This window comes from Lathyrus oleraceus, chromosome 6, assembly GCF_024323335.1.
Source record: "Lathyrus oleraceus cultivar Zhongwan6 chromosome 6, CAAS_Psat_ZW6_1.0, whole genome shotgun sequence".
Classification (NCBI taxonomy): Eukaryota; Viridiplantae; Streptophyta; class Magnoliopsida; order Fabales; family Fabaceae; genus Lathyrus; species Lathyrus oleraceus.
Window position 1 is genome coordinate 59523020 of NC_066584.1, and position 8720 is coordinate 59531739.

Below are 8720 nucleotides of genomic sequence, written 5' to 3' on the forward strand. Positions count from 1 at the left end.
AACTTGCTCAATGTTTATGATATGAAGGCCATACAAGTTTCATGATCAAATTCATGATTTCCTCTCCAACTTTTATTCTTTTAGAAATGTAAAAATAAACTGGAAAGGGCATGTGCCAAGAGGAAATATTATAGGTCATTTTGGACCATCATCATTGAACAAGCAATTTTCTTCAACTTATAAAATTCATAACTCCCTCATGACAAATCCAAATGATGTCAAATATGTTACCAAATTGAATATGGATGAAAGAGTTACAACTTTGGTTAAGAAACTATCTTCATTTGGAGCTCATAGAAAAATTTATTCAAGGTGGAAGAAGTGGTCATTTGACTTGGTAGTTAGAAAATTTCAATTATGTTTGATTTCTCCAAGTTCCACCTAAACATTCATCATGATCCAAGCTCCAAAGGAAAAAGTGTTCAACATAAAAGTTATTCCCCTTGATGTCACCTTTCAAAAAAGTACAAGATCACCTCATTTGGACAAGAATTGAGGGACTTGTGCATTGTTCCTTTGTTGGGTTTGTTTTGGCAAGTTTTGAATTCAAGTGACCATTTCCTTTTGCATGCTTACATGTTATTGTTTCAGGATCCATTGTGCATGAATTGGAGTGAGATTACATCATAGTTTATACCCAAATCAATGCCCATACATCCATGCATCAATGTTGCTAAATTTGGAAAAAAAATTCAAGTGTGTGAAAAGAAATGCATAACCCTATAAATACATGTCTATTGTGATCAGAATAGGGATCCCTTTTACCCAAGATTTGAAGCATTGCCTCCCTAACCTCCATTAAAGGATAAACTTAAATATTTCACTTGAAATCGAGTTTCAATTCTCCTTCTATTTTGAGATTGAAGTCCAAAAATCCAAGCCTTTCATTGATCCATTTCACTTCTTGCAAGCTTCTAGAGTCAAGCCAAGGCAAATTAGAATCAAGATCAAGCTGAATTGGAGCTACCCGAAGGTGATTTTTCTCAAACTTCTCTTCTTCTATTCTCCCTCATTTCTAAATTATTTTGATTGATTATTGGTTTGCTGAAGTCCTACCAATATAGGCAACAATATTGAGTTGCTTTTAGGTCAAATCGAAGCAACTCAGGTCATGCACCTCAAATTTCAAATCCATGTATCTTTCAATATACTTGGAATTGGATGAAATGGAGGTCAAATTTGAGCTCCTGAGCATTTTTCCTTTAAAATAATATTCTTACTTTTTATTTTGGTGATGTTTTGTGGTGGACGAGTCTGATGAGATCCACCAGAGAAGATGATCGGAGATCTAGCTTCGATAGTGCGTTAACACCCTCCAAACCATTTGATCTGATCTCATGTTCAAATCCTTGCCCTCGCTTTTGAATACACGCGTGTACACGCGTTGATTGAGGTGTTTGATGGAAACGCGCGCTTGACCATCAGATTTGCCACCTCAATTAATAAGGGAGATCTGATGACCCTTGTTTTTTTTATTTAATTTTATTATATTTTCTGATTTTTTGTTTAATCCTTTTATTTTGTTTAATTCATAATAATTTCATTTTTAATCTAAAAAATATGGGACTTTCATCAAAAATATTTATAAAAAAATCTCTTCCATATTTTGAGTTAAAATTATTTTTTGGATTAATTTTGGTATTTTTAATGAATTAAATGTTTATGTGCATATTTTTAATTGTTTTAAAATACTTTTGACTTTCTAAAAATTGTGAATATTTTTTTTAAGGTCCTTTGACCTAGAAAAAATCCCTTGGCCATTTATTTGGTGTTTTGAAGGGATTTGAGGTTTTGTCCAAATTAAAATGCATTTTAATTCATTTTAATGTGATTTTTAATTGATTAAATATTTAAAAATTATGTTGAGCCATTTTTATGGTCTTGTGATGTTTGACTTTCTGTTTGGGCCTTGGTCATGGTTGATTTGACTTTTATTTGATCAAAACTATTGGATTTAGGGGATTGATGAAATGTACATTTCATCTTCCAAAATGAATTAATGGTATTGATTAGATGAAATTCTTCTCATGATCAATTTGTGTTTCTATTTCCCCTTTCCTCTTCATCTTCATCCTTATTCTTCCCCAATCCCTCATTGACAAATGAGATCTCTAATGTCTAAATGTTAATTGATTCATCAATGACCTTGTGTCAGATGAATCAATATAAGTTAGACTGAGACATGTCCTTCCTTTTTTTTAGTGTGTGGTATGTTTTAGGAGTTTGGTTCTTTGTACCAAATCTCTAACATGCGTTAACACCTATATTTTTATTGCCTGACCTCGGATAGTTATGACTTCTATATAAGTCCAATTATAATTGCTTAACATAGAGCTAAATTTGACCCTTAAGGCATAACATTCTATTAAGTGAGATTGTAAGTCTTCCATTCTTCATGGCATTTTGTGGGAACTTGACCTTTTTTTTTCCTTTCATGGGAGCTAGTAACATACTTGTTGAATTATCCAAGTTGGATCCCTTCTCATGGAAGATGTCTTGGTTCAAGGATTCATACTTGTGAATGAATGGTTGAATGTTCTCCAAAGAATGACTTAATCAATTAAAACCCATCGCTAACATTTGACTAACCATTACTAACTCTTATTAATATTGCTTTACTTTCAATTCATTTACTTTATGCACTTTAAATTTCAAGTACCTTTATTATTCATTATCATTTTACATTTCATGCAACTTGTTTACGTTTCAAGTTCTTTTCATTTTGCCCACTTGAGCCATATCTTGTGATTGTATATATTGTTTACTCACTTTTGTTTTGTTTGTGGTCTTAGGACCCTAAAACACCTAATAACAACAAAAACCCTAAACAAAATTTGTTGGACTATTGGGACTTGATATGAACTTTTGGACTTAGAACTAGGAAACACTCCCTATGCTAAAGGACTTGGTCAATGCCAACATCTGAGACTGAACTATTTTTGATTGTGCCTTCATCCGATGCAAGACCTTGGATCTCTTTTATTCATATGCTACTTTGTCTCTGTGCTTAATTGTTATGTTGTTATTATTGTCTATCTCTGATGTTTTGTTCTGAGATGATCAAGGAATATTTCATCTGATACATTGGAAGACACTGAAGACTGTTATCTATTGGAGTGCTTGCTTGTATATGGCTATATTTATTTTATGCCTTGGTTTTCACTTGATGTTTGGATGTTGCTTATTGCTTATTGCTTATTTCTTATCAAAGTCCAAAGAAAAATGGGTTTCTATATGAAATTCTTGTCTGTTGGATTGCATCCCATTGGTCAGATCTTATCAACTCTTAAACTTTTAAATTTTTGCTTAGGTTAGCCTCTTCATCTCCTCCCACTTCTTAAATTTCAAAATCTCTCCCTCTTTTCAAAAACTTTATTTGCTTGAGATTTCAAACTTAGACATGTTTTAATGATTAGAAATTTTGGCCTTATGCCATTGAATTTTTAAACTTCTTTTCTTAAATCAAATTTGTAAATAAACTTAATCATATTGACTTAAATTTCAAAAGACAAAAATAAATAATAACCCCATTCAAATCTTTGGCCATTTGTGCCTTTTCATTTAAACCTTTGTTAAAATAAATTCACTAACTTCTTTGAAATTTTTACCACGAACTACGGGGTTTTGATCCCTTATTTTTATGTTGGTATGTAGGCATAAGATCAAAGGTCTTGTCAAACAGAAAAATATAATCAATGAATTCCTTTCTCATCCCCACACTCTTTATTTTATCAAACATCATTTAGACAAAAAATCATATGCACACAAAAGGGCTCCCTAAGAGTACCTATGACACTTTGGGTGCTAACACCTTCCCTACGTGTAACCAACCCCCTTGCATGTAATCTCTGGCATTTTATTAGCTTTGATTTGAAAACTTCTTATCATTGGGTTTTGTTTGTACTTTTCCCTTTTCCTTTGGAAACAAAAAAGCACGGTGGCGACTCTGGTTTTATTTATTTCAAGTTTATCCATAGCTTGATGGTCATGAATTTACCGCTACAAGTATCTCAAAGTTTTGTTGCTCAAGAAAAGTCAAAGGTTCGAGTGTTTATTTCCATGCCGTCTTTAATAAGTTACCTCAAAGTTTGAGAAATTTAATCAAAAGACCTTCAAGGACACCTTATTTTGGGTTCATATGATCATCCATGTACCTTGAAATGCATGAAAAGTCCAATTACACAAGTTTATTCCAAGAGGTTTGACAAAAAATGTCAACATTTGAAGTCAAAGTTCAAAGGATCACAACTTATTCAATCCTCAACATTTTTAAATGCTTCTTTATGAATATGACTCTTCTCAACATCCTCTATAACTTCTCTTTACATTACAAGAGCCAATTATTCTTGGAGGATCATCAAAAGTTTGAAGATATTATAGGTCATTTGCGGACTTAGTGAAATTTGACATATTTTCTAGTGATTTTTTTCTTAACTTTCAAGGTTTATAACTTCTTCAACTTTCAACATTTAAGAATTATTATTTTTGCATAATATCGTTTGTGATACCCTCTACAAGTTTGCTTCAAGGGTCAAAGTCAAATTATGCTTAGAAGACCATGAAATTCTTTGAGACATTATAGGTCATTTTTAGCCATTTACGACTTAGAATTTTCCAAGTTGCATTACCAGATTTTTGTGCCAACTTCAACATGCCATAAATTTGTTCTCAAGCATCCAAATGCAACCTTTCTTGGCACATTATAATCTTTGATATGATGTCAACAAATTGCAAGAATAATGGGATCAAAAAGCCTCCTGAGCAAGATGCCCCATTGAGTTAAACATGGTGACTTGGAACTGAAGAAATCATCATGATCAGAATTTTGAACTTCACTAATCCTCAATTACAAGCCAATTTACCACACGTTTTGGACCTAAACATGATTAATCAAGTCTCCAAAAGTTAAATGACTCATAAAATGCATGATTTGGCTGAGTTTTGATGGTTTTGCAAGTCACACTTTTCTCACATTATGAGCAAAATCATTTTGCACGAATTGAGCATCATTTGGCACGTATGAGATCACCAATCACTTCCCTATAAATATAGTAACATGTTTGCTTTATTCCCAAGCTTTTAAGAGCCAAAGAACCTCTATTTCACTCTAAAATTCTTCCAGAACATTGAGCTATCATGTTTTGATTTCTAGTTTGTTTCAATTTAATTTCTTGATTTCAGTAGCACATTCAGTGTCCTCTGAAGCTTTTGCAACAATTATCAAGCTCTAAGACCGTCTGAAGTGCCCTAATCAGATCAAGATTCTTCAACTTCTGATCATCATTTGGACAAGGTAATTCTGAACATCATTTAAACTCAAACAAGTTACCACAATGTAGTCCTTCACTCTCTAAGGCTTTCCCCTAACTTATCTGGTGTTGATTGATCGTGTTCATCATTTAATTTAATTTTTTGTGGCTTTCTTGTTTCTTAAAATTCTCTGAAATTTTCCATGCTCAGTTTAGATAAATGAATTTTGAGTATGAGGTTGAATTTGTGATGAGGAGACAATCACATTGATGGTGGTCTCGTGTTCTTAATTTGACAAACGATGAAACTCCGATGAGGGATCACCAGAGAAGACGACCAGATTTGTTTCATGTCATCTGAGTTGTATCCACGTTAGCATTTTGAAATGTTCTGATTGGTCCATTTTGAATGTGATTCTGTGATTTTATTCAGGCTATTTTTCACTGTGTACCTTAGCCTCATAGTTGTTGGATCTGCCACGTCAATTAATGATGTCAGATCCAACGCCTCCGTGTTTTCTGATATTTATTTTTTTTTCTTTTTTATTTTAAATTGGATTTCATTTAAAAATTCATAGAAAATTCATTTTTCATCCAAAAAATCCTAAAATAATTTATAAAATTTTATTTTATTTTTCTTCATCTGATTTTTATTTTTTTCATATTTTATTTTCTTGGATTTTCTCTTTTTTTTATTTGTTTTAATTGGTTTAAAAATACTTTTATGCATTTAAAAATTCTGGAAAAAAATTATTTTATGTTTGTTATTTTATCTTCAACCTTCCATAATTTTCTTAGTCATTTATTTGGTGTTTTGAAGGGCTTTATGGATTTTCTCTTTGATTTCCCTTTTAAAATTCATTTTAAAAATATTTTTGATGCATTTTATTTTATCTTCTTGCATTGTGTGCTTTTTGACATTTATCGAGTTCTGTTGGCCTTGGATCTTAGTTGATTTGATCATAAGTCTCATCAAACTCAATGGATCTTGGGTGTTGATGGTGTGAAAATCTTAATCCACCAAGATAGATGATTGATTTTGATGATGACTTGATCAATTCTTTGATCCAATTTGGGTTTAATTTCTCTTCTTATTCTTCATCTATTTCTCTTCCTTTTTTTCTCTAGATCAATTGGATGGTTTGTGTCCATCTTGTTCATGATGTGTGGATTAGTACTTGATGAACTTTCATTATTTAAAATCTACCTCCTAATTTATCATGGATCATTTAAGGTACTTTGGATTGATACATAAGTTTGTCCTAAGTATCACGAAGTGTTGATTGATGTAACGGACCACTTTTCTAGCCTTTGTGCTTGATCCATCCTCTTTTCTTTTTCGTGTAGCATAACTTCGGGAGAATGATTCATATATCATTTCTCTAGCATGTATTAACACAAATATTATTATTGCCCGGCCTCAGATAGTTATGACTTCTACATAAGTCCAATTACGATTTCTTAACATAGCGCTAAATTTATCCCGAATCAGAAAGTAAGTCATTTTCATAAGTGAGATTTTAAGTCTCCTACTCCCCATGGTATTGTATGAAAAATATTGTTTCCTTTTCACCTAAGAGAGCTAGTGGCATAATTGTTGATTTTATCCAAGTTGGAGCCCTTCTCATGGTAATGTAAAGGTCCATATATTTATACTTGTGGGTGAATAGTTGAGTGTTCTCCCAAAAATGACAAATTATCTTTCTATTCTTGATTACTAACACAACTTAATAACATTTTATTGTATTAACTTTACTTTAATGTCATTTATCTTATGCTTTTTTTTATCATTTATTTCTTGCTATTTACTTTATGCTTTTATTTTAGCATCTCATATCATATTGTTTGTGTTTATGCTCTTTTTTTTTCCTTTGTCTATTTAGAATTATTTTTCTTTTAAAGACATTAATAAAGGAAAAAACCTCTAAAAAATTGGTTTTCTTGATTCATGGACTTGAGGTTACTATCATTGGCATTATTGTGGATCTATGGACTTAGAACTAGGATCTCGACCCTTTCTTTGGGAATTTGTGATTTGAGACCTTGGGGTTCATCTGATACCTTTGACTTTGGGATTATTTTGAAGACTTGGCTTGGTTACTTTGGTTTCATCTGACACATGGATTATTATTTGCTTATTTGGCTTGCTTGAAACTTAATCCAAAGGAGGGCATTCTTGCTTGACTCATGTCATAAAGCTTCATATCTCTTGGTTAGATCTTTCCTCCCTAGCTTGTACTTTACGTTCTAGGATAGTCTCTTCATCTCCTCCCCTTCTTTTATTTTCAAAATCTTCTCCTCTTCTCAAAAACCTTATTGTTTTCAAACTTAAACTACTTTCTCAATAAACCTTGACTTTTGTCAAGTGATTTTCAAAATCTTTTCTTTATAAATTCTAATACATCTTAAGCATATTCAAACCAATTTCAAAAGACTTAAAAAAACATTACTCATTCAAACCACTTTTGCCCTTTGTGCACTTTTTCTTTTAAAGCTTTTTCTCAAAGTTTAGACATTAGTCATTTCCATAGTTGAGATGTAATTCTCTTATTCCCATAGTATTTATATTCTTTTCCACCTAAGAGAGATAGTGGCATACTTGTTTATCTTTATTAAAGTTGGAGCCCTTCTCTGTGGTGATGTAAAGTTATCATACTTGTGGATGGCTAGTTGAGTGTTCTCCTTAAAATGAAAAAAATTATTTTCATTAAAAATGAATCAAAACAAACATCTTTGTTATTTTTACCATGAACTACGAGGTTTGATCCTTCATTGTACTTTGTTGGTACGTAGGCATGAGGCTCAAGAAGTCTTGGCGAATACAAAAAAAAATATTTCTCTTCTCATCTCCTCAATCTTTTGCAAACAACACCATTTTAAATCCAAAATATACAGTTTTTCAAAGAAGTTCCTATCGAGTACTATATATGTTTAGGGTGTTATTACCTTCCCTTTGCATAAACAACCCCCTTTGTCTCTGTTTTTATTAGTTTTGTTTTAAAAACTTCTTTGGGTTTTATTTTTTCTTTTTCCCTTCTCTTTGGAAATAATAAAAGCATGGTGATGACTCTTACTTTGTGAGTTAAGTTAATCAATAGCTTAATCTAAAAAAATTTACCGCTACAAATGGAAACAACAATTGTAATATGTCGTGTCACAATAGTCCCAAATGTCTAGCTCACTTAGCTAGAAAGTAGAGGAATGTTAAACAAAGTGAAATGAAAACATGCTTATTAGAAATCATGTATATTAATCCTTTTGTAGGTTTAGATCATGAAGACTCGTACACGCACCTCACACAAGTCTATAAAATTGCTAGTAGATATGAGCTCTAGAAAATGATGAAGAAGTGGTACTCCAATGATTGTTTCCACACTATATGATTGGTACAACAAATGAGTGGTATCTAGACCAACCTACATCGATGATGACAACCTATAATCAGACTTAAAGTTAACTTCTCCCATTCAT